Raw genomic sequence first — 23,865 nt, 5'->3', positions numbered from 1 at the left:
TGTTTGGAATGAAGAAGCAGGGCAGAGATGTAATTCAACTTTGTGTTCTCCCATCATATTCTTATTCCAGTGGAGAGATGTATCTTTTCTATCTTTAGCTCAAATTATCAAATACAAATTGGAGCAAGGATAATAAAACCAGATGACTAGGAGAGTCCCATCTGCCCCCTCACCAACCTTTCTCTCTTCAGTGTCGTTTCCACCCATATTAGCAGATGGCACCAGTTCTTGGCCAGTGTCTCTAGTTATCTAAGGGATTGTTCTTTTGCCCGCCTCCTTTAATACAACAGTAGAAAAATTGGTCATGACTCACTCTATGCCCATTGGCCAAGGCTCTGATTCCTGAGAACTAGACAGAAGCTTGGAATTCAACCAAACCTTCTGTAATGCATTACAATGATCCGCCTGACAGCAGAAAGCTGGGTTGATTTAAACTTGAGCTTTTATATACTGGAAGGTTTGTTCAGTGCTGGCTAGAAAAAGCTAATAGTAACAAATCTCAAAAACCTTAAAAAAGAAAAAGCAGAGGCTTTCTTGAGTTTTGTTCTGAGAATGCTGGTTACTTCTAATGGTGAGTGGTGTAGCGCTGTATGATGCAAATTGCAGGACTCTTTAGTTCCAGTTCTGCATTTGACCTCTCTGTAAAGGAAAGTGAGCTTCTGACTAAACAAGGGAGAGTGAGATTTGACAGATGACATGGAAGGTGAAAGGTGAAAGAGTAGGTTGTGAGGGAGCATCTGTTTACTGCAGAGCATGGAGTCCTGGCTCTTGTGGCCAGTGGATTATAGACTCACCATCATCTTTGAAGCAGCGTGTTTTGACTTTAGTAAAAACAGTGTAAGTAAATTCTGTAACCTTTTCTTTGGGTCCTGGACAGTATTTCAGAACAAGTGACAGTTGACTAAGCACTGAGAAAAAAGTACAGTCCTTACAGAAAGCCAGATATACCCTTCAGTTCTTTCTTTAGCAAGACTGTTGGACAGTAACTCAAGGGCATGTCATAGACACAATTCATTTGGACTTCAGCAAGATTTTTGCCTTGTCTTCCTTGATTCTGTTGTGAACAATTAGAAAAATACAGGTTCGGTGGCATGATTATCAAGATTTATAATTTCATTATTATTTCACTGGTTAAGAACATTTGTTTCACTCTGGATAGAACTAAGATCATTGCATAAATGCCTATCCTTCTGTCTATCATATTTAAATTTTGTCTTTGCAATGAAGCTGTAGTCACAAATGTTTCAAAAATAGTTCAGTCGCTCAGTCGTGTCCAACTTTTTGAGACCCTATGAACCGCAGCACGCCAGGTCTCCCTGTCCATCACCAACTCCTGGAGTCCACCCAAACCCATGTCCATTGAGTTGGTTAAATTATAAATATGCTGGGTGGGAAAAACAGGACACAGCTGGATTTTGACTATCTGGGTAGTGACCAAATTAAGGTGAAAAGGTAAGGGTTAGGTAAACTTAGGTTCAAAACCCAGCCATGAAAAAAGAAAATAGAGAGGGGAGACACAATTTTCAGCTGACACATTTAGTGAGTCAGCAGTGTGTCTTTCACAATAAAACTACTGGTGTTTTTGAGTACCTTAATAGAAACGTAGAATGAAGTAGTGGATGTGTGACTGTTTTGTGTATGTTTGAGGAGGAGGGGATAGATAGGAACATTTGAAGTAAGTTTTCCCCAGCATCACAGATAGTATTAATGTTCACATTCTGCACATTTTGATGTATTTGTAAATCACCTCTAATCTTTAACGGAGAAGGCAATGGCTACCCACTCCAGTACTCTTGCCTGGAAAATCCCATGGACGGAGGAGCCTGCAGTCCATGGGGTTGCTAGGAGGCTGGGTACGACTGAGTGACTTCACTTTCACTTTTCACTTTCATGCATTGGAGAAGGAAATGGCAACCCACTCCAGTGTTCTTGCTTGGAGAATCCCATGGATGGAGAAACCTGGTAGGCTGCAGTCCATGGGGTCGCAAAGAGTCGGACATGACTGAAGCGACTTAACAGCAGCAGCTAATCTTTAAATTGAAAAGATCCAAATAGCTGTGAAAATTCATTGGATTTAAAAGCTGCTTTGGCAAGGGGAAAGCAAAACTGTACTTAAAGAGGGATTTTCAGAGAGTAGTTTTAAAGACATTTAACTTGTCTAATATCAAGTTAAAACAATTTAAGTAGTTAAAAGAACAAGTCCTTGTAGGGTGTATGAAAAAATTGGTAGTCACATGAAAGTTTGAGGAAGCTTAACAGAAAGCAACTTTCAAGGTGTAAGGTATGAATTTTGCATATATTATCATGGGATAAGTTTAAAAATGTAGTCCCATATGTATGTTTTGCTTACCATGTGTGTGCCATATACCGTAAGCCATCAGAGATTCAGAATTTATAAATGGCGTGCTTCCTGTTTAGTAAAAAATAATTAGTTAAGGAGGACCTGGAAAAAGTTTGAAGGTTAACGGGATAAGAAATAGATCAGCAAGGCAGGTAAGAAAGGGCTTCGGAATTTCTCATGCTTCATTGGTAGAAATAGCAAAGATGAACTAGGATGAGAATCATGAGTCTGAGGTTTTGGCAGGCTTAGAAGCACAGCCTTTTAAAATTGATTTTTGGAAACTGCTCTTTATTACCCACTTACAACATCTTATTCAGATTTGTGGCACAGGTTCCTTCTAGTTGTAAAATTCACCTGGTACTTAGAGATTATCATTCTAATTCATTACTTTTATCCTGGAAAACTGGGACTTGATGGTCTGGTTACCTTGTAATGTGTTTGGATTTAATTTAGTTCACTAAAATTTTTATATTGATAGCAGCCTTCCCTGGGGTCTGTAATACCCTGGAGGTAAAGAACATACTTGATCTCAGCATTTCTTTAGGGCCTGGCCCTTTCCCTCGGACATAGTAGGCACCTAATAAATATTTATGAAAAAGTATTGAGATAAGTATTAAGATTGAAATCCTCATCATACACAGTAGAAAATCAAGTCTCTGGTTGTTTGTGTGGTCCAGCATTTCAGAGCAGAAAGGAGCCTTAGAAGGGAACACATACAACTCCTCTATTTCACACATGGGGAGAGGAGAATTCCTGAAATTTAACAGGGGAGCTGCTGTCTGAATGTTGCAACTGGCATGTTGTCTCAGGAGTTATTGCTGATTCTCTTGGGACTCAGGATGATTTGGAGAAAGTTGAATCAGTATCTTCAGGTCTGTGCTGGTTTTTTCCTACCCTAGCACACCTTCAGCATCCAGAGTGCATTCCTCTTTAGTAGTTCTATCTCTTCTTGAACACGTGAGTTCAAACCCACAGTTTTGCTTTTATCTTTAAGTACTGTTTAACATTCAGGCACTACACCATGCAGTGCAGACACCAATTAAAGGAACAGTTTTTTGTAACCAGCCTGTTTACAGTCTATATGCCTTGGTGGTGGTGGTGGTGTGCAGTGGCTGAGTCATGTCAGACTCTTTGCGACCTTGTAGACTGCAGCACACCAGCCTTCCTGGTCCTTCACTATCTCCTGGAGTGTCCTCAGTCTTGCGTCCATTGAGTTGGTGATGCTTTGGTGATGACCTGTTAATGTGATCCTGGCCAGCTGCTGGTTGTTCCTCAGTCTTATATCCATTGAGTGGGTGATGCTTTGGTGATGCCCTGTTAATGTGATCCTGGCCAGCTACTGGTTGTTTGACTGCATCAAACATTGAGTTACTTCATGTGATACTGTTTCATATTTATGTTTGGTATCTTGTTTTGTTCAGTCAACTAACGAAAAAATTATAATCACACGTGAAAATTTTGTTATATGGCTCTTAATTAAAGCATAGAGTTGAAATGAGTATCAAGCGGATTTTTTTTAATTGCAGAGAATTTCATTAAATGTTTAAGTTAGGGTGGTTTCAACTATGAGTGTTAGAAAACCTAACTCAAACTTGCTTAACCAGTAAGGAAACTTACGGGGTCACCTCACCCAAGTCCAGAAGTGGGGAGGGCCTCAGGTAGGTTAATTCAGTGACTTAGTGTGTATCTGTCCTCAGAGACCTCATTTCTTCCTGTCTCATCTGTTTGCTTTCACAGTATCAGCGGCATCCCTAAGCTATCTGTGCATAGTTATTAGTGGCTGCCGGGGCCTCACGCTTTGCTCATAGCTAACTGTAGAAATGTGGGAGTGTGGGCCAGGGAGATTGAGAGAGATTGAAGGGAAAATGACTTCTTTCCCAGACAGAGGCAAAGATCTCCCCTCTGCCTCTGGACAAATTGGGGGCATGAGCATAAAAAACTGTCCTTTTGGGTTGGCGTGTCTGGATTGATTTAGGCCTGAGTTCCAGACCAATTGCTGGCAGAGAGGATGAAAGGACTTTGATGGGCTTAACTAGGCCTGGAGCTGGAGTTATGTCCTCAAGGGCAAAGCCCCAACACAGTAGGGGAAGGGTAGAATGAAGGTTGGGGAGTCAACCTCAGTTGGGCTTTGAGTGGCTCTCAAACCAGTGATCACAGTTGGCTAAATCTCTTATCCACAGCAGTACTGGTTTCCTCTGTAAAAAGTGTTACTCCAGACTGTCAAGATGAGAAAGGTACAGCCAAATGCATCAGTTATAGATTGCTTGCCTCTAACCATTGCTTGTGTTTTAACTTTGGTAAGTCAAGGAGTACGGAGTGAATGATCGTAAGACACTCCCCTCAAGGGAACTTGGGAATTGGTAGAAAAGCAGAAAAGAAACAACTGCTAAATAAGGTTTCTTGTCAAATGTGCAGTTCAGGGATGCTGACTTGTAGGAATTCAAGTTGGGTTTTTGGAGAGAACACAGCCTCTCTGGTATCCCCCAGCATCACTGGAGTGGCTGCTTTTCTTTCTTGCCCTGGGGTAAGTGAAGCATTTTGATTATAATTTAGTGCAACATGGTTTATAATTTATAAAAGGTCACTTCAGTTTAAAAACTTTCATCCATGCTCTGAGCTACCTAAGATCCAGCGCTGATCCTTAAAGGAGCTTTGGGGAGGGTAAGGAAAGCTTATCCATTCTATTCCATCCTGCTGCTCATTGTGTGGCCATGTGCTCTTTGTGCCTCTTTGCCTGGCCTCTCAAAACTGAAGAAATAAAGGACTTTCTGCATATAGCAAGGTGAGACAATGCCAGGTCTGTCAAGATCAAGGAAAATAAGAATAACAGGAAATTTAAAGGTCAGTTCAGAAGATACCTTTACACCTTGGTCATCATAGACAAAGGGAAAGCCGAGAAGCTGAAGCAGTCCTAGTCGCCTGGTTGGGCAGTGAAGGAGCTGAAATGAACCAGGCGTGCTGATTTGAACTGTATAATGGTTTAACAAAGATTCTTTTTAAAAAGGTGTGTGTGTGTTTGAGGGAAAAGGAGAGTGCTGGGTATGAACAAGGGTGGCAGTGATATTGTTTAGTCGCTAAGTCACGTCCAACTCTTTGTGTCCTCATGGACTACAGCCCATCAGGCTTCTCTGTCCATGGGATTTCCCAGGCAAGAATACTGGAGTAGGTTGCCATTTCCTTCTCCAGGGGAACTTCCCAACCAGGGACCGAACTTGCGTCTCCTGCATTGCAGATGGATTCTGAGGCATCTGGGTGTAGTTGACTATAATTGGAGGCAAGATGATATAACTGTCTAGAGGGACGAGTCTGTGTTGGATGCATGACTGAAATTATCACACAGCAGATTAGCGCACTGTCTTAAAGGGCAAATAGAACTTTGACAGGTCAAAATGAGGGTGTTTCAAAAACAGACAGTAGTTTGTATAAAGCCTGTAGAGTCCTAAAATATGTAGTGTGAACATGCAGCAGCAATTTGGAAGATAGACGCTTACTCCTCAGAAGGAAAGTTATGACCAACCTAGACAACATTAAAAAGCAGAGATGTTACTTTGCCAACAAAAGTCCGTCTAGTCAAGGCTGTGGTTTTTCCAGCAGTCATGTATGGATGTGAAAGTTGAACTGTAAAGAAAGCTGAGCACTGAAGAATTGATGATTTTGAACTGTGGGGTTAGAGACGACTCTTGAGAGTCCCTTGGACTGCAAGGAGATCCATCCAGTCCATCCTAAAGGAGATCAGTCCTGGGTGTTCATTGGAAGGACTGATGTTGAAGCTGAAACTCCAATATTTTGGCCACCTGATGCAAAGAGCTGACTCATTTGAAAAGACCGTGATGCTGGGAAAGATTGAGGGCAGGAGGAGAAGGGGACGACAGAGGATGAGATGGTTGGATGGCATCACCGACTCAATGGACATGAGTTTGGGTAAACTCCAGGAGTCGGTGATGGTCAGGGAGGCCTGGTGTGCTGCAGTCCATGGGGTTGCAAAGAGTTGGACACGACTGAGCGACTGAACTGAACTGAAGGGACACAGGAGGATAAAGGATCCAGGTCTGTCTGTTGGGATCACAGCATGTCAAATCCAAAATAAAAAATATATATGTTGTGGTAGGCAATAGTGAGCCATTAAAAAAGTAAAAAATGATTTTGGGACTTTGTTTAAACAGCACATGGCAAGAACAGTCTATATTTATTTTACTTTATTTCTTGTAAACTGAACAGTGAATACTGTTTGAGTTCATGGGAAAGACTCACTCTCTCAGAGAGGGAACTTTGGGAAACGTTCTGGAGATGGAATCCAACCTGAGTTGTAAAGGTTGAGCTGACCTGATGGAGAACAGAGGGGAGCTTGCACTGTGTACCACACACAAGACCACGTAGGCTGATGGAGCCTGAAGTGATGCAATGCCCAGACATGATCTGTGACATCCAATAAAGTGTTAAATTTTACCCAATATAATTTTAGTATATTTTATGAGCATATTCCAGAGTTCTAAGAAAACTGGTTTTGTATCTTTAACACATGGGATAATGCTAAATGAGAATATTTTATTAACTTTGTATGTCAGTCCTTTGAAATTCTGACATTGGGCTGTGTGTGTATCATTTAGAACATTTCTGACTCCATAAACCCAGAGTTTAAAGTTAGAGAAAGGCGCGCATGTGGCAGTGCTTAGTGCCCTGCCTCAGGAAGCACCTCCCACTGTTTCCACGTGGTCGTTAGATGCCTGGGCCTCCCCATCCCCTGAACTCTGATCATCGCAGAGATTTTATTCCTCAGCTCTTTAGAAGTTCTACTCCAAATCTAATGTTAGTTTAACTGCCAAATGACGGAATCCAGAGCACATGGTAAGTATTACTTGAAATCGACAACTGGAAAAAGTTTCACAGAGGCTCACATGATGCTGTTTGTACATTTTTTTTTCCTTCCACAGTGACACTTAAAATTCATCCCACATTGCCTGTAGGAGAGAGGAGGGGGAGAAGCCCTGTTGTTTGATAGCTTTGTATGTTCCTCCGAAGAAAGAGAGTGCTTGAAAAAAAGAAAGGCAGGCTTTCAGATGTTGTCTGAACAAAGATATGGAAATGTGAGACGAGGGCAGCATCTGGAGGTTTTCAAACACTGGAACACAGGCTGCACGCTTCTTTTGCTGTTGGAGGAGTGAAAAGCTGTTTCCTGTCATTTCCCATCTTGTCACTTCTAGGACCAACATCTTGCTACTTCTTGCACCAGCTGCTGTTGTTGTTGTATTTTTTTCCCTCTTCCCTCCACAGACAGATGGTACAAGAGCTTTGATAACGCTCCCCCCAGTTCTAAAGAAGGTTGCTTGTGTGGTACCTCTATAGAATGATCCTGTACCCCGATCACTCACTTTACGCCCCCGTCACCCACTCTATCCTGTTAGCAGAGTCTGAAGGAAGCAGAGGGGATCTGGTGGAGGCTTTTAACAGCATGCTCTCTCATGGCTGGTGGAGATGCCTTATGGAAACCTCACCTCTGCCAGGGCAGCCCTTTTGTTTCTGAGGTTTCACTCCAAAAGAGGGAAGAGGTGAAGAGAGTCAGCTTTGCTACCTTTGCCTCCGTAAGAACCAGGGATTTCTGATCATGCTTTCTGTGTACTCTGAACCCAGAATAGGAGTTCTGACATCCTTGTTTCCCTCCCTAGATTTTAGCTAAGTAGAATTGGGCACAGGTGATGTACAGATGACCCTTGAACAACACAGTTGGAATTGTGCAGGTCTACCGATAAGCAGATATTTTCTAATAAGTAGGTACCACAGTACTGCATGATCCGTGGTTGGTTAAATCCGTGGATGCAGAACCACTGATAAGGATGGCAGACTGTACAGTTAACTTGGATTTTTGACTTTGTGCTTAGGGGTGGGGAAGGTGGGGAATGTGCCGATGCCCCTAATTCATACGTTGTTCAAGGGTCTACTTTACTATCATTTCAGAGGGCTAGATATTTATCTTCAGTTGCTCTCTTTACACCTATTACTTTAAATATTTTTCTTGGGTTTCTCAGTGAGGATCAGAACTTAGAAATGCAGGATACCTGAATAGATACATTGAGGAGATAATCGTTGGAAACAACTTTGGTTTTGTTTAATTTTATTGTATTTATCATTACAAAGTAAAAATAACAACTGCAAGTATGGAGCTTCTCCCTTCTTTTCCTCAGAATGATAGCTGTTTTTCCAAGAAGTAACATACTCTTTGCAGAAAACTTACAAATCTGTTATAGAAGAAGTAAAATTATCTGTAATTCTGGAATGATCACTCTTACCTTTGGTATATTTCCTTGTAGATTTTCCTTCAGGGTCATGGTATATGTATTCCTCTTGTTCACCAGAACAAAATGCTTTGGTCACTTGTTAGGATGGATTTGGTGGTAGTGATAGTGGTGGTGTAATGATGATAGCTAATTTCATCCAACATTTATTATATAGCAGTCACTGTAGTACATGTTTTACATGCATTGCACATTTCAATTCTCATATCAGTCTAGAAGTGAAATTGAAAATGAAAGTCTCTCAGTCGTGTCCGACTCTGTACTGTAGCCCTCCAGGCTCTTCTGTCCATGGAATCCCCCAGGTCAGAATATTGGAGTGGGTAGCCATTCCCTTCTCTAGGGGATCTTCCCAAACCTGGGTCTCCTACACTGCAGGCAGATTCTTTACCACTAGTACCACTTGGAAAGCCCATTAATCCAAAAGCAAGAATGAATTTATCTATATTTTAGACATGAGTCAAGCGGAGGCAGAAAAACACTGTGTAGCTTGCCCAAGGTCACAAAGTGCATGTAAGGTGAAGTCAGGACTTGAATCTGGATGGTTTGTCTCTGAAATTCATGCTGTTTACTATTTGTCCGTCTTTAAAAAGTCTGAGTATATTTAAGACACTTGATACATATTGCCTCAGGTTTCTTGGCGGGGGAGGGGGAGCAGGGTGCTGTGCTGGGTTTCCTCTAGCTGCAGCAAGCGAGGGCTGCTCTCTAGTTGCGATGTGCAGGCTTCTCGTTGTGGTGGCTTCTCTCGTTGTGGAGCTCGTTGTAGAGCTCGTGGACTCAATCGCTGTGGCTCCTGGGATCTGGAGCACAGGCTCGGTAATAGTTGTGGCTCAAGGGCTTAGTAGCTTCGAGGCATGGTGGATCTTTCCAGGTCAGGGATTGAACTTGTGTCTCCTGCATTGGCAGGCGGATTCCTCACCACTGAGCCACCAAGGAAGCCCTGTAAGATTTTTTTTTTTTAATCAGTTCATATTTCCTACATTCATAAGATTGCTTATTGTGGCCTTGCTACCTTCAGATATCGCCAGATGTGCTTTACCTTTATAGATGTTTGAAGTGATTGATCACTCACTTTTTCCATATTCGTTTTCTTACTAGAAAGATTGGACATTTTTCATGTGATATTGATCATTTGTATTTCATCTGTAAATTGTTCTGTCCTACTGCTTTTATTGGCTAGTTAAATTTTTTGTAAAACTTACCATACACGTTAACCCTTCATCTCATTTGTTTAAAATATGTTTTCTTCTGCTACTTGCTTTCTTATTTTTGAACAAACTACTTATATGACTGTTTTAAGTATGTACATGTCCATATATTTTTTTCCTGTATACCCGTCTCACATATCATCAATTTTAGCTTGTATTTTCCTTTATTTTATGGTTTTATTACTTGTAGACAACTCTTCAGTTCCTATCTGGAATTTATTTTAATGTATGACCTGAGGTGAGACCCTGGTTTTATTATATTATTGATAGGTAATCCTTTTTTGTTTGTTTTTGGAATCCATTTAAAAATTACCTTGTATTATATATTTCACTCTTCTGTGGTGTACCTTATTATATATTTGTTTCTTTTACCTGTTACCATTTGTTTTAGGCTATTTTTTCTTACTAGTTTAGTATAAAGGATACAACTCAGGAACAGCCAAGCGGAAACGATGCATGGAACAGGTACGGGGGCAGGGGTGCACAAGTCAGGAACAGGGCAGAGCTTCCATACCCTATCCAGGTAGGCCATTCTACCGGCACCTCAGTGTGTTCACCGGCCCCGAAATTCCTGGACCCTGTCGTTTGAGGGCATTTTATGGAAGGTTTAGTACATGCGTGTGATCGGTTAAATTGCTGACAGTTGGTGTGAAGATCTCCAGCTCTCCTCCTTGCCCCTAAATTGGAGGTGGGGATAGGTACGGGTGAAAGTTCCAACCCTGTACTCATGCCTTGTCTTTCTGACAACCAGCCTCCCATCCTCCTGAGGCTGTTTGGGCATCTGCAGAAGTTGTCTCAGAACTAAACCCAAGTGACACTCCTATCACTCAGGAATTCCAAGGCATTTAGAAGCTTTATGTCAGGAAACTATGACAAAAACCAAATATGTGTTTTATTACAGTATTGTAGAAAGTTCTCAATTTGTGGCAAATGAATAATTTGCTTACAGCACTGAGATTAGACATAACATTGGTTGACACACAAGAGGGCTGTATTCTTTTCTCTGAATTGCAGCAAATAACCTAGTAGTAACCTTATTAGTAACCTAGGTGGTCCCAAAACTTTGATTTTATTTAAAGAAGGAACTGCCTCTTGCCTTTCCCTCTGTGATTTTACACACGTATTAGTACGGGCAGCAACCAGTAATAAGGATCTTCTATAATCAAAATGATGCCCCCTTGTTTTTGAGTCTTGTTTTACAGTACTGAAAGTGTTGTGGGTTGTACTTTTTTATTCAGTCTTAATGATAACCCTATGATGTAACTTGGTCCAAGGTGTTTCATCTACTTTACATATGAAGAAAATGAGACTTGTACTAAAGTCTTTGCCCTCAGCCACAGGATTTGTAAATTGTGGAACTGGCCTCTAGCTTAGCCCTCCTGAGACCTGAGTTGATATTTTGACTGGGTTAGTTACAAGCCTTTCTGGTTTTTTTTTTTTTTTTTTTTTGAGAGATTTGCATATCTACCATGTTCACCTTTAAAATATTGAAAAATTGTAGTTAAGGTGCCTACCTAAAATGACCTGTCAAAATATTTTTTTTCAACTGTAAAGTACTAATCAAATGTATGGCTTTGTCTTTATTATTCCCTGGGGACTAACAGATACTTGTCTTCCCTATTCAGTGGTATATGATGGTAAGTAACAAAGACGTATTATTTGCAAGCTTTATTTTTTAAAGTATATTTCATCTGTCATGAAGGATATTTTTAACTAAAAGAAGAAGCAATCTTCATTTGTCTTAGGTCAGTTGAAAGTGAATGATACTTGAGACAGAGTTGTCAAATTTGTCTTCTGCCCTCAGATTGCTAATCACAGTCTTTTCTTCGTAATCTTATAGAATAGGGTAAAAAGTTTGCATTTCAGTTTATAGTTAGTATTTTGGAAGTTTCATATTCAGTTGTATTCAAAGTAGTTCCACATATTTTGGTGGTCATTAAGGCTGTCTGCAAATATTTCAGCTCTTCTGTCTCTGTCTTCCACTCTGGTCACATGGCCTTCTCTGGCCACTTTAACTTTGGGAAGCCATATGACTTACTTTGCTAATGAAATGTGAGCATGACTTCTGGGTGTGTACTCTACTGGGTGTGTATTCTCTTTTCCTCTGTGTGTGTATGTTCAGTCACTCAGACATGCTCAGCTCCTTGCAACTCTTTGGAATGTAGCCCACAGGCTTCTCTGCACATGGTATTTTCCAGGCAAGAATACTGGAGTGAGTTGCCATTTCCTCCTTCAGGGGATCTTCTTGACCCAGGGATCAAACTTTCATCTCCTTTATCTCCTCCATTGCAGACAGATTCTTTATTCTGTGCCATTGTGAAGCTCCTTTCTTCTCTGTAAGGGTTAGTTAATATTCATGATGTCAGTCACACCATCAGCTTGGATTCCTGAATGACTGTGAATAGGAGAACCTCTACTGACTTGTAGCAGATAGGTAATGTGAATGAGAAATAAACCTTTGTTATTTTCAGCCACTGAGATTTTGCCTTATCTAAACTGTCCTGAGGTGGGATCAGAGTATGTTTGTTATGCATCACTGAAATCTTCTTTTGAGTCTATCTAAAGATCTTAAATTATACCCAAATTGGATACCCTCCAAAATCTCCAAACATGATGTATCCATTCAGTGGTGCTCAGGAAACAAAATTTTGAAATTGGGAGGAAAAGTTTATAAGGACGAGCTCAGTTCTAGGGATCAAAGCCATTGTTGGACAGCCATGGAGGAGATTTGCTTTAGTTACTTGAGTAATTTTTCACACATACTTAATTTTTTTTTTTAATATATTAAGATCTGCCAGATTACTAAGTAAATCTTACTGGAGGTATTTCTTTAAAATATTAATAGGAGCAAAGGCTATTTAGATGTTGACCTGAAATTAGGAAAAGGCAAGATTTCTCCCAAGGGCCCTATTTTCAACCATGACTAAGTAAAGCTTGGCAGGGGAGTGAAGGGGGCACCGAGGATGGAAAGGTCACTCGGCCATTTTGGCGGATGAAATAATGCGGAGTTCTGGAATTGGCCTCCACCCGACATGCTTACGGAAGTGAATCTGGACAGAGCAAAGCTGGAGTCAACCAGGTCTCTTCTCCTCCTTGTACTTCCCTTCTTCCTTGTTCTGTTCCCTCATTTCTACCCTCATTTCCTTGCTTACCTCTGCAAAGAGACCTTCTTTATGGACACGTCAGTTTATTGTTTAACTCACAAATGATTTTTAACATCCATTTTCCAGGGCAAGTCATGTAAAAATACAGGACTTTATGGTGTTGAGAGGTCAGAAATTAAGAGTTTTGCATACTTGGTTTTGTCTTCACGTTCCTTCGTTGTCTCACTTGCTTTTACTTGGTCCTCAGCCTCCCCTTTTCCACTTCTCCCTTGATCGTTCCTTAGCTTGATGCCCACACTCCTTTCCTTTGTGCGTCAATCCCGGTGTTAAGGAGGGAGGGGCAATGTCCAGGGGCACAATGAAGATAGTCATGTCGGCATCCTTTATAGGTAATTGTACATTAATGGTGTTAGAAGACTTGCCTTTACCTTTGCAATCAGGAAGATCAGATTAAGCTTAATATCTGAAAGCACTCCCCACTGACACTGAGACAAAATTTTTTTGTCCATGTACTTCAATTGAAAGAAAACTCTTGATATGATCACTATGTGACGATGGTTTTTCAGATCAGATAACTGAGTTGTATTTATAATTTAAGGTATTTCTGCTATGGGGATAAAAAAATCAAACAAGTGGTAGTTTAACAAAAGGATTTTGTAGAGCTTGGGTTATAGAGAATTAAGTGCTAGTAAATAGGTTTGTGTGTATATGTATGTGTTTTGTGGGCATGGAGAACTTAGGAGAAAGAATATTTTATACAGGAAATTTCCATATGGTTGCTTTTTATAGACATTAGCTCATTTCAGGGAAAACACTCTCTACTGGAAGAAACTGGAAGCATTTAGTTCTCTTTAAAGTTTGGTGCAGCAAGGGGTAGAAATGTGGAGATGCAGCTGGAAACTGAAAGATTATTTTTGCCACAGGCTTGCAGCTGTACCTACCTGTGACGCAGTGAACAATGATTTGATTATTAATCTTTCTGTGACTTGACTTATTAATCTTTCTGTTACTGAAAACTTGCTTCCTTTCCTAAAGCTGGTGGCAACAATTTACTGACTGTCTAAACCTCGAGGACTAACTTGGCTTGGGAAAATAAATCCGGTCTCCTGAAATTCATATCCTGTTAAACTGAGAGCAGCCAGCAGAGATGAGAAGGATCTCTAATGTGGGAACTCGGAATTCTGCTAAAGCGAACATCACTTCCAGCTCTCCTACATTCCCCCATGTAGAGGAAGAACTATTGGATTGAATAGTTCTTTTAGTAACCTCACTGTGTATTCCTCTTTTCCACATTTAACTGACTTAATGAAACTCAGTGTTGACCCATGGAAGGCAGAATGGGAGATGGACATAGTTAGGATAACTGTGGAGGGAGCTTTCAGTTTCTCCTCTTTCTCTTGTCTTTTAAGTCCTGTCCAACTCTGTGACCTCATGGACTGCAGCACACCAGAATTCCCTGTCCTTCACCATCTCCTGGAGTTTGTTCAAACTCATGTGCTTTGAGTCAGTGATGCCATCCAACCATCTCATCCTGTCTCACCCCCTTGTCCTCCTGCCCTCAGTCTTTCCCAGCATCAAGGTCTTTTCCAGTGAGTCAGCTCTTTGCATTCAGGTTGCCAAAGTATGAGAGCTTCCAATGAGTACTCAGGGTTGATTTCCCTTAGGATTGACTGGTTTGATGTCCTTGCTATTCAAGGGACACTCAAGAGTCTTCTCCAGCACCACAGGTCGAAAACATCAATTCTTTAGCAGTCAGCTTTCTTTATAGTCCAACTCTCACATTCGTACATGACTACTGGAAAAACCATAGCTTTCACACTATGGACCTTTGTTGACAAAGTGATGTCTCTGCTTTTTATACGCTGTCTAGGTTTGTTGTAGCTTTTCTTCCAGGGAGCGAGTATCTTTTAATTTTATGACTGCAGTCACTGTCCTCAGTAATCTTGAAGCCCAAGAAAAAAGTCTGTCACTGTTGCCATGTTTCCCCATCCATTTGCCATGAAGTAATAACTATATTAGCCAAGGACCCCTATTGTCTTCCTCAGCTCTTGCCATTTTGGAGTTCCATCTCTACAGTTACTTATTCAGCAGATTTTTTCCAACTAACTCGTTTTGGTTTTTCTTTTTTGCCTAAACAAATTTATTTAAAAAGAATATTATGTCTCTGTAATAGACAGATGGCAAGTATCACTTGCTGTAAGACAATAACTGTAAAAACGAAAGTAATAACAAGCAAAGTATTACGAGATTCTAGTTAGATATTGTTCCCCATGGAAGACTTGACTGTGAACTGAAGCCCACTCTCTGCTCTCAGGTTAAACAGGAGCTTAGAGAGACAAACATCTTAAATCCAGTGAAGCACCAAATGAGGCGTTGCTCTTAACTAATTAGAAAGGAAAGGCCTATATCCAAGCAAAATCGTTCCTCTTAACTCTTGTGCTCTTGTTTTCCGGGGATGGTTTTGATGGTGGAAAAAAGAGAACTTAAACACAAAACTTGCCTCCTCAGAAATGATCGAGGTCTTCTCATGTGTCATTGTCTACTCCGGTATTTCATCCAGTTCTCTAAGTGTATGTGTTCAATGAATCAAGATCTCAATACTGAACTTAGTTTCACTTGCTTTTCTTCTGAGTACTGTATTATTATTTCCTTTTGCTCTCAGATTTTCAGTAGTTCTCTCATGTGCTCACTGACACACAAGGCCTTTTGCTTCCTTTGCACCTGTGTACAGACATATGTGCCTCTTCAGATGACAGGTGATTGTAGGGAGATAACGGCTTGAAGTGTCGTGTTCAGTAGGTGTTCTTGCCGTGGCGTTGGCACAGGAAGTTTCAGATTACGTTGCCCAGCAGGTAATCTACCTGGTGCAGTGGAACCAGTGTGGATAGCTTCCCAGGGCTTGTTCCTGCAGGTGACTCCAAACAAAGACTTTTCAAACAAGGTGCTTACTGTTACATGGTGTCTTTCTTTTGAGGCAGCCACAGTTTATGCAGGACTAAACTGTTACCATTTTATCAGAAATTGAGAACTATGAACATGGTGTTTCTTCTGCGTCTCTTAGGGGTTCTGTGTCCAGCTGTTCTGTGGTGCTAGCAGTTTCATCTGCTTTATTGTAACCAAGCAGCACTGGCTTAAATGTGAAGAGATGAAATCTGGTGGCTGCTCTCCCCTGCCCACTCCCCCCAGAGTCCTGTGTTACATTTGTGTTTTTCCTAGGCAAGAGCGCATATGGCTGTCTCAGCTGAGAAGGCAGTCTTAACTTGTCCTTATATCCCCTGTTCCCATGATAGTGCCTGATAAGAATGGTCAACAGTAAGAAGTGAACAATTTTGTTCAGTCTTCACCATGAGCCAGATACTGTGACTGAAGGAATGATCTCGCTTCAGTTCAGTTCAGTCGCTCAGTTGTGTCCGACTCTTTTCGACCCCATGAATTGCAGCGCACCAGGCCTCCCTGTCCATCACCAACTCCCAGAGTTCACTGAAACTCACGTCCATCGAGTTGGTGATGCCATCCAGCCATCTCATCCTCTGTCATCCCCTAGCCCTCATTAAAATTTAGCGAACTGGGTACTGTCATTATCCCCACCTTTAAAGATCTAGATGCAAAAAAGTTGAGGTTCAATAATTGTACAAAATCTCCCAGCTGTTAAGTGACTGAGCTGGAATTTAAGGGCAGATGTATCTGAATTCTGAGTTCACATTTGTAACCACTATAGATAACATAGTATGATAATCTCCTCAATAAATGGCAGAGTCCTTTTACCAAAAGCTTTACAAGGACAATAAGAAAAGAATTAGTTGAAGTGACACAATCCATGTTGTGAGAGGATTTTCTTCTTGATTCACAGTTCATGCAAAGAAATAATATGCACTGACTATGAACAATACACCAAACAAAATGAAATTTAATTCTCGAATGAATTACCCGTATCTCCTTTTAAGCAAAATTATTAAAGCAGTTAAGTGTCCACGGCTGAGGCAAATGTCTCTATTGTAGTTCTGTCTGAATTTTATTCTGTAAATATTGATGTTTTTCAGCATCAGCTGGTCATCATTTTTTGCCTTGTGTTTAGACACAGAGGGTTGAATTCTCAATCTCCCTGCCTGCAGTTGTTCAAAACTCAAATTCAGAGTAATGTCCATATTTGTAATTATTGCAGCTGTGAAGCTGAAACAGGACTACTTGGTTTCAGAATGTTATGATTGCTTCCTTTTGGGAGAAAAATTTCAGAAGCATGGAAGGCAGATCTCAATATATTAAGAGAAGTATACAAAGACTTTAAGTAAAAGCAGAACTCATACTCTAAAATCAGTTATTAAAGAAAGAAGAAAGAATAGACAGTTGTTCTAATAGTCAAGGAAATGTTTTCTCGGGGATAGAGGTGACTTGTTACATTAAAAACAAAAGTGAGGGAAGTGATCCTCATTTTAAGAGGATCACTTTGACAGAAATATTCTGTGTTAATTTAGTGACATGTAATTGACTGAGGGGTGGAGTTTCTATATTTCCTTCTGTATATTACCTCGGCCTCCTTTTAGTAATATTTTTTCATTTAACGATTAGGATTGTGTGGTCGGTAGTTCTAGTGAAGGTTTTGGGGATGGAGAGGTGACTATAAAGTGAACCATTCTGGTAGCTTTTGTGGGCTAAAGTTGATCTGAAGAGTCCACACAGAAGCCGGGAATTCTTGATGCTTGGTCAGCGAAGGACTGTAAACAGGGTGTCATCTCACTTGCTTCTGTCCTTTCATTCCTTTCTCTTCACACATTGTGTGGCCCCACCATGGAGAGAACGGAAAGTAATGTCAAGTACATTTCACTGACAAACTTTTTGATATTTTTATAGAAATGGGTATGATACACCAGTAAACATGACATAGTCTGGTGGTGTTTTTGAGCTGGTATGTATGATAGAGACTGCTGAGGCAATGACATAAAGCCTCAACTTCTAGGAGATTTCTGTGTCTCTAGCATTATGCAGCAATCTAGGTTAAAGTTCAGTACATTCCGCTGCTTGAAACATGGCCAGTTCAGTTTAGTTCAGTCGCTCAGTCGTGTCCGACTCTTTGCGACCCCATGAATCACAGCACTCCAGGCCTCCCTGTCCATCACCAACTCCCAGAGTTCACTCAAACTCACGTCCATCGAGTCGGTGATGCCATCCAGCCATCTCATCCTCTGTCGTCCCCTTCTCCTCCTGCCCCAAATCCCTCCCAGCATCAGAGTCTTTTCCGATGAGTCAACTCTTCGCATGAGGTGGCCAAAGTACTGGAGTTTCAGCTTTAGCATCATTCCTTCCAAAGAAATCCCAGGGCTGATCTCCTTCAGAGTGGACTGGTTGGATCTCCTTGCAGTCCAAGGGACTCTCAAGAGCCTTCTCCAACACCACAGTTCAAAAGCATCAATTCTTTGGTGCTCAGCCTTCTTCACAGTCCAACTCTCACATCCATACATGACCACGTCAAGGACATAAAATAATATTTAGCCAAATCAAAGATTGTGTTAACTTTTCCAAAATGAATGTAAATTTTATTTTTCTGTGATTTCCCAATAAAACCTTTCTTTATGGGGAGAGGGAGAGGTTGGGAACAGGAGGATGGGAGATTATCATACATTTCAAATTATATTGATCAGAATCAAGTTTAGCTTGCTCCGGTATGTAAATTAGAGATTTGTGGTTGAGTGGAATTGATTTTGCTGAGACTAAATTAATCACAGTGGTTAATCACTGTAACCTTTAAACATTGCAGTCTTGGCCACAGCTGCAGGGCACAGTGGTGTTCCTCTGAGCTTCATGCTGTCATTTCACGAAAGGCCGAATGCCCGTGACTTGTGCAAACAAGGATTCCCACGAATCGGCTTCAGAGCTGGTTCTGTGCCCTGCAGAGGGTTAGATGGAGAATCTCTCCTGGGGCTGCTATGGCCTGTTCAACCACAGAAGGCTTTCTGTTCATATACAAGTATTTCCAGATTTTTTTTCTCCAGTAAAGTCAAATTGGCCATCATAGCTGAAGTACCTACGGAAGGCAGTCTTTAGAATGAGAATTGGGAAACACTCAGTTATGTAATTTTTTTTTTCTTCTTTTAAATATTTTTTTAAAAAACTGATCACATTTGGAATTATTTGCAAGGGTGAAGTGGACAATTTGGAAATAAATTCAGGAATGCGAAGGTTAATTGACTCTTCAGAACTCATCCTGAGAGCCTGCAAGGAAGATTGAGCATAGAATCTAGGTTTTGTTTTTTCCCCCAATGTTCTTTTCAGTTCCTTGGTCTCTGTTTCATGCAGCCTCCCCACATCAAACCATCATCAAGCCTCCCATAGAGATGCAAATCACTTTCCCAGTTTAGTTCCTATATCTGGAAATAGTTTTTGTGTGTATGTTTTTTTAACCCCTTTTGGGGGCTGTCCACGAAGTTTCTCAGTATAGTATCCTTTTAAAATTTTTTCTGTAACTACCATCCTTTATATCTTCCTTTTTGCTTTGTGTGCTGAATTGTGCATTCACAGTTGAAGGGATTAAATAAAGCATATTCAGTGTAATAAAGTGCAGCTGGACTAGTCGTCCTTAAAATCAGCGAGCATCTGGATTTCACAAAAACCGTACCTTATATGGACTAAAAAGTATACCAGGGACCTGCTTTAACCTCTTGATTTTATAAGTCAGGAAACTGAGAGCCATAAAAGAGAAATGACTGTTCAAGATAACTTATTATAGCCAAGCTGCGGCTGAAACTTCACTGATTTTTCTTTTTCTTTTTTTCTGTTTAAATCTCTTCTCTATGTCATTGACTCTTTTCTCTGCCAAAGAGATCCTGGTTTTCTAAGTTTTTCATAACCAGATTCCTTATAAATAGCAAGTAGTGCTCAATAAATCTGACTTAATTTGTGGTATATTCTAATATGACATGAGATCTACTTGCAACTTGCTTTGGTGAGTTGCTTATGGTAGAAGAAGTCTGAAGTCTTACCTTTAAAATAGTTTTTGTGGTTGTCCTCCCTTTTTCTGTTATACACTGGTTTGCCTAACTTCATTTACGTTTATTTTCATTGATGAGTCAATAACATTCTTAGTAAGAGAAGAGTTGAGGTGTAATGTAGTGGTTTGAACACAGACTCTGAAGTTGGAGCTTCTGGGTTGGTTCAGCCTTGGCTCTGTTACTGTCACTGTTACCTTGATGAATTTAGTTAAACCACCTGCCTAATAGAGCTGGTGAGACAGTTAAATGAGCTCATAACAGTTAAACTTTTAGACTAGTGCTGGACATGTATGAGTGTTCTTTGGATGTCAGTATTATTGTTACCAGATGATTTGTTGATATAAAAAATTCACATAACGGTTTCATGTGATTTGTGGGGCATACAGCAACATATTTTGGATCTCTTATTCCTTTGGTTCTGTAACAGCTCCTCCCCTGATGAATCTCATCAGTTTACCAGGATACCCCATCACTTAGTTCTAACACTGGATTTTCCTTCAGCTTATGGTCATGTTCAGACTGGACACACACTAGATCAGTGTCTATCCATGATGGATAAAGGAGGAAGGTAAAAGAGACTGTTAGTTCAACTTGATTGTGGAGCAGATCTTCCAAAATTATTTGTGAAAGTCTACTCTTTGCCAAACACAGAGACTCACTAATAAATAGGACATGTCATCTACTTGAGATTCCGTTCCTCTACGCAGAACCTCTGTCAGGTTCCTGCCACCCACTTATACCTCTTCCCACACTGAAACTAAACATTGTTTTAGAAAGGCACTTAATGGAATGTAATACCAGGAAACCAAAACTGTGGAGTTGCCTTTTGAAGAAACCCTACTTCCATTCTTGCCTGCATCCCCACAGGGGTCAAGGGCATCTCTTAAGATCTGCTGCCTAGAGTTTCCTGAAAGTTGGCAGTTTAAACATTCTACAGCAATCAGCTGTTGTTTTAACTCTTCAGATGAGAGACTGTTAATTCATGAGGGCAGTGACTATGTGTAGTTTATTATTATATTCACAGTATGTTTGCACATTGGAATAGATTTTGTTGTTGTTGAATGAATCTTGAGGGCTCCAAAGGGTAGAGTCCATGCCTTTTTATCTTAGCCAGAATTCTCATGCGTGGTTCCCACTTCCCTTTCTTCTTTCCTGCACCCTCTGTCCCCACCCTCATGAATTTTTTCCCAACTGAAAATGCTATAGGACAGTTTCTAGCTTCTCTTAAGGTCATCCATTGGAAGTTTTTCTTTTAATTAACTGGATTTTGTGTCTATCAGAATTAACCAGCTTTTAAAATATTTTCTGTTAACTGGAAGGTTATGTTCTGAGAAGTGTGAAGCTGAAAGAGAGGGAAGGAGGAGCAAGGGAGAAGAGGCTTTTTTCTCACTGGGTTGAAAAGGCCCCTTCCACTACTCCAGACTGGGCACCCCAAATTCATTACTCTCAGAACTGTATTTTCTACATGGCAGCATGCAGACAGAACAGAAGTGCTTCACACATTGACTGTGGTAAACTAATGTGGAAAGGGTCAAGCTATGAGATGGGTTAGGGGTAGAGTAGATAGGAAAAGTGATTTCATAAAACTGTGATGCCCAGAACTTAAGGGCTTACAGCATGTTCTTCCCTGTGCTCCTGGGTCTGCGTTTTCTTGGGTCACTGCCCGCCCCTGCCCCCGCCCCCACCTTGTATTTAATCCTTGTTGAATTTTTCGAAATTGGCTTGTTGATTTAAGATTATCCAAATTTGCATACCACCTTCAGCCTTGCTTTGCATCCTGAAGAAAAGGGAATGTGGATTCAGATACACAGGTTTATCTCTGACCTTTAGCTAATTATTAGATTGAGATAAATGTGTGGGGGTGACAAATTGCCTTTAATGACATTTAATCTGTAAGCTGACATTAATGTTTGGTTTGGTGTCCCAGTTTCACAGAGGCAAAAAGCATGGACTTTTATCTTAATTTGACCTGTTTAAAAGGTGTTTGTGGGCGAGTGTCAATTTCTGATTAACTTAATGGCATGTTTTACGTGGAGAGCAATCAAATATTGATATAAGAAGAGGCCACTAGACAACATATTTCCCAATCTGCCATAATTGGTCAAAACAGCAGAGGAAAGGAAGAGTTGCTAGTAACTGAATCGAAGGAGAATCTCACAGCTGTCCAAAATCCAGGACTGATGAGTAAATCTGTAGGTAGTATCTGGGAGAAGCCTCTGCTTGTTACTATTTATGACACAGATGCTGTTCCCTGAACTTTTGTGGGTGTTAGGCTAATAGATTTTAATGCCTTCATGATTCAATAAATCACTTCAAAGAGGACAGTTAAGCAAGACAGCCATTCAGTTAAAGGAGTGAAAGGCCTGAGAAGTAACATTCCTTGTGGGTGTAGTGCTGAATGGTTTGCCTTTTACCGATTAACTCTTAACTAACTAAGCATTTGTACAGGCAGCCCTCTCACAGGTGATTTCTTGATGCACTTTGACTTCAGTGTGTTTTTTTATTAGATCATTATCACTGATGATGAATAGATCTTTATTTCCAATCCTTTGGAGAAACAGAGAAACTTGAGTTCAGTGAGATCATTAACAACTGTGTCACTTTAAAGCCAAATGATAGCTTTGCTAGTTCCTCACAGCATTACTAGCTGGTCTTCCTGGTGAATGTCGTTTCCTTAAATTCCTTTCTGGAGATCAGAATGGATCTGTGTCACTCTCTTTCTGTGTGAAGAGATGGTATGTTGATGGAAGGAAGGAAAAGGTTCCAGGATTTGGAGCCTGCTCCCTGTCAATCATGTGACCATGAGCAACTTTCTCAACTTCACTGGCCTTGATGACCTTATCTGTAAAGTGGGGGCAATGAGTTGGTTAATGCAAAGCACTTAGAAAACTTCCTGGTCCACAGTAAAGATTTATGGATGGTGTTTTACTTATTTATTTATTCATTTATTTTGGAATTTTGTTATAGAATTGGAAGCAACATTCACTAAACTAAAACTAAACACTCTTTAAATTCATTGAATTGATTTGCAAGTGAAATAATAAACATACTAACATGAGACTCTAGGGGATAGATTCTGAGTTAAATCTATCTGGGTGTCCATTCTGCTGCAAATCCAGGCCAACCAAATATAGCTTCTGTACAATTAAAAGGATGATGACCCATAAAGGAAAAAATGTAAGTCAGAGATCCTTAAGAACTTTTCCCTCTATCCCTGTTATCTGTAATGTCTTTATATAATACCTCAAGAGAAACTTTAGTGACTACAAAAGAGGGTTATAAACTGTATTTAGATAAGACTGTGTTTAGATAAGAATGTATATATAAATCAAGACTAATTTCATGGGCAGACAAGTCTCATTGAAACAGATGAGAGTAATTTTAGGAGTGCGTTTGCACTACCGCCAGGGTTTTTCTTTTCATTTTCCCTTACAATTTTGGATTCTTAAACATTTTATTTTAATGATTAACGTTTTTGCCTGGCTTTTAAGTAAAGACCAGGGGCTGGGTTGAAAAGGAAGTTCTGGCCAATTTACTAGAAAACTAAGTTACTTTAATGTAGTCAGCCTTAATTATATCTTAAAATAATTTTGATGCAGCAGTATGCCTTGATGAAACAAGCAGGTAACGGGTGGCAAAGTGAAGCAAGTAGGTAGTGAATTGAGATCAACATGTATTATGTGACACTGCAATCAAACTATAAACAATGTTGCTTTAAAGCCTCTGAATGTTGGTTAACTTGGTTAGGGCAGTGCTGTGAGCAAATCCATTAATTATAGAGTAATTACACAGCGAGCCCCTACCTCTTTAAATAGTTCCACCTAAGTTATGTTTTTCTCTCCTCTCCTTTTATTTCTCTTTATTTCTTCTCTTCGTCTTTATCTCTGTTGGTCTGTGGGTCTGTTTCTCCCTATCTCTGTATGAGTTGGTGTTCTACAGAGA

General features: G+C 40.4%; 1 protein-coding gene and 1 pseudogene across 9 annotated transcripts in view; both read left to right on the top strand.

Moving 5' to 3' along the window:
* The window catches only part of AUTS2 (activator of transcription and developmental regulator AUTS2), a 1,221,294-nt gene that overhangs the window by 404,261 nt on the left and 793,168 nt on the right, over nucleotides 1-23,865 (top strand). The window lies entirely within an intron of this gene.
* LOC133238914 (large ribosomal subunit protein eL38-like) overlaps nucleotides 1-23,865 on the top strand; it is a 44,260-nt pseudogene extending 20,395 nt beyond the window's left edge.

The sequence above is a fragment of the Bos javanicus genome, chromosome 25 (genome assembly GCF_032452875.1).
Source record: "Bos javanicus breed banteng chromosome 25, ARS-OSU_banteng_1.0, whole genome shotgun sequence".
Classification (NCBI taxonomy): Eukaryota; Metazoa; Chordata; class Mammalia; order Artiodactyla; family Bovidae; genus Bos; species Bos javanicus.
This window is presented reverse-complemented; position numbering and strand designations above follow the sequence as displayed.